This window comes from Lathyrus oleraceus, chromosome 5, assembly GCF_024323335.1.
Source record: "Lathyrus oleraceus cultivar Zhongwan6 chromosome 5, CAAS_Psat_ZW6_1.0, whole genome shotgun sequence".
Lineage (NCBI taxonomy): Eukaryota > Viridiplantae > Streptophyta > Magnoliopsida > Fabales > Fabaceae > Lathyrus > Lathyrus oleraceus.
Window position 1 is genome coordinate 131,390,104 of NC_066583.1, and position 2,834 is coordinate 131,392,937.

At 40.6% G+C, this 2,834-nt stretch overlaps 1 non-coding gene across 1 annotated transcript; it reads left to right on the forward strand.

Annotated features, from left to right (window-relative positions):
- The first annotated feature begins 2,002 nt into the window (after positions 1–2,002).
- Positions 2,003–2,109, forward strand: LOC127090204 (small nucleolar RNA R71). Its single transcript, XR_007791732.1, has one exon. It is a non-coding gene; the product is annotated as a small nucleolar RNA R71 (small nucleolar RNA).
- The last annotated feature ends 725 nt before the right edge of the window (positions 2,110–2,834 follow it).

The window sequence follows — 2,834 nt, forward strand, 5'->3', positions numbered from 1 at the left end:
CAGGTCAGAGATATTATATCCTAAGGCTGAGGGATATCTTCGTAAAACGTTTAAAAGTTGGTTTGTTTCCTCTTGGCTCAAGGTAGCACTGACTATAACTGGACGGTTCATCTCTTCATCGAGGAACTCATATCTCAGATTCTTAGGCAGTTCCTTAAGTTCTAAGGTTGGTTTCTTAGGGCATGGCATAGGATCTGGGGTAAGGGATAAACATTCGTAAATGTTATCATCGATGTAGGGTTTCTTAAAGTCATCATCTTCCATTATGGGGGTTGATGGTAACTTAATTGTTTTTATGATTTCTTCTTGTTCTAATTCCCTAACACACTCATCAATGATATCTAAGGCATAACACGCGTCTCCCATCACAGGTGCCATAAGAAATTTCGAAAGTATAAATTCTATTTTCTCATCGCCTACCTCAAAGGTCAACTTTCCTCTCTTGACATCTATTATGGCTCCTGCAGTTAATAAGAATGGTCTACCTAGAAGGATTGGTATATCATTGTCCTCTTTGATGTCCATGACAACGAAATCAGTAGGGATAAATAACTGACTTATCCTAACAGGAACATCTTCTAAAATGCCTATCGGATACTTAACAGATCTATCGGCTAACTGAAGTGACATCTTAGTAGGTTGTAATTCTCCTAAGTTTAACCTCTCACAAACTGCTAAAGGAATTAAGCTCACACTAGCTCCTAAGTCTAGAAAAGCTTTTTCGATGACATGACTCCCCAAAAGACAAGGAATGGAAAAATTTCCAGGATCTTTATCCTTTTTGGCTAATTTGTTCTCGGAAATAGAATTGCATTCCAGGGGTTTCGGATCGTCTAGTCTACGTTTGTTGGTAAGGATGTCTTTGAGAAACTTTGCATAAGAAGGTATTTGGGTGATGGCTTCTGTGAAAGGGATTTATAAGTGAAGTTTTTCTATAACTTTAATAAATTTTTTATACTGGTTATTGATCTGGGTTTGTTTGAGTCTTTGCGGATATGGTATAGGTGGTTTATATGGCAGGGGTGGTACATAAGTTTTATCTTTAGGTTTTTCTCCTTTTTCTTGACCTTCCTGGTTTCCAGATTCCTCTGGTTCCTTTACTTCGTCCGGGGGTTTGGTACATTCCTTAGAAGTTTTGGGTTCACTCAATCTTGGGTTTTGTGGCTCATCATAAGCGTTCCCACTTCGTAGGGTAATGGCAATGGCTTGCCCTCTCGGATTCTGTTGAGGTTGTCCAGGGAACTATCTTCCAGGCGTGGTTTGGGGGGCTTGGTTTAAAGATACCTGAGAGATCTGGGTTTCAAGCATCTTGGTGTGAGTAACTATTTGGTCAACCTTGGTTCCTAACTGGGTAATCAGTTCGTTAACGTGAATGTTTTGGTTCATGAACTCTTTATTTTGTTGGGTTTGAGCGGTGATAAAATTTTCCATAATTTTCTCAAGGCTCGGCTTTGGTGGCACAGGTTGCATACGTTGATTTGATCTTGGGGCTTGATAACCTGTTTGTCTCGGAGGTGCATTATTTTGGATAGGGTTATTGATTTTATAGGAGAAGTTCGGGTGATTCCTCTATCTAGGGTTATAGGTATTCGAGTATGGGTTCCCTTGGGTGTAGTTCACTTGCTCAGAGTGGGTTTCGTTTAATAGACTGCATTCTGCAGATTGGTGTCCTTTGGTTCCACATATCTCACAGTCCGACGAAACTGCGGCTACAGTATTCGGGTTTATGCACATATGCTCGACTTTAAGGGCTAATGCGTCCATTTTAGTTTGCATCATGTCTATAGAGCTTAGTTCATGCACTCCTCCTTGGGCTTCCTTCTTCTCAACTGTCTCTCGTTCGACTCCCCATGATTGATGGTTTTGAGCCATATCTTCAATGAAGGCACTAGCTTCAGGATAAGGTTTGTTCATCAGAGCACCACCCGCGGCAGCGTCGATGGTCATCTTAGTGTTATAGTGAAGTCCATTATAGAAGGTTTGAATGATTAACCAATTTTCAAAACCATGATGTAGGCATGCTCTTAACAACTCTTTATATCTCTCCCAAGCTTCAAACAACGATTCTCCTTGGTTCTGGGTAAATCTAGTTATGTGGTTTCGAAGAACGGCGGTCTTACTTGGGGGAAAGTATCTATCAAGGAATACTCTTCTAAGGTTATCCCAAGTCGTAATGGAATTGGGTGGAAGGGAATCTAACCATGATAGGGCTTTATCTCTGAGGGAAAAAGGGAATAATCTTAAACGGATTGCCTCAGGAGAAGCTCCATTGGTTTTAAAAGTGTCTGCTAATTGGAGAAAGATTTGTAAATCTTGGTTTGGGTTCTCGGTAGCTAGACCTGCGAACTGTCTCTGTTGCACTAGTTGCAACAGGGAGGGTTTAAGTTTGAAATTATTAGCTGGGATGGTTGGGTTAACTATATTAGAACTAGGTTCTTCGTTGGATGGTTGGGCGAAATCCTTAAGAGGTCTTTGGTTTTGATCTTCGTCCATAGCTCTCCTAATTCTATGAAAGAATAAACGTGCGCGAGCGTAACGTTCAGGTTCCGCTAGAGGGTATACTAAACTTCTGGTGCTGCGAGTTCTTCGCATTTACCGGAGGGAAATAACCTAAGTCTAAATGATATAACAGCAGGGTAATGAAATTTGACGAAATTGTTCCCCGACAATGGCGCCAAAAACTTGATGTGTGCTTTTCGCAAGTATACGAACGCGTCAGAGTAATATAAAAGATTGTCGAATCCACAAAGACCAAGTGTCAATCTATCGTTATCTATTGTTATGGTGTTTATCTTAGGTAATCAAAATAGGGGTTTTTAGAGTGTGCAATGAAA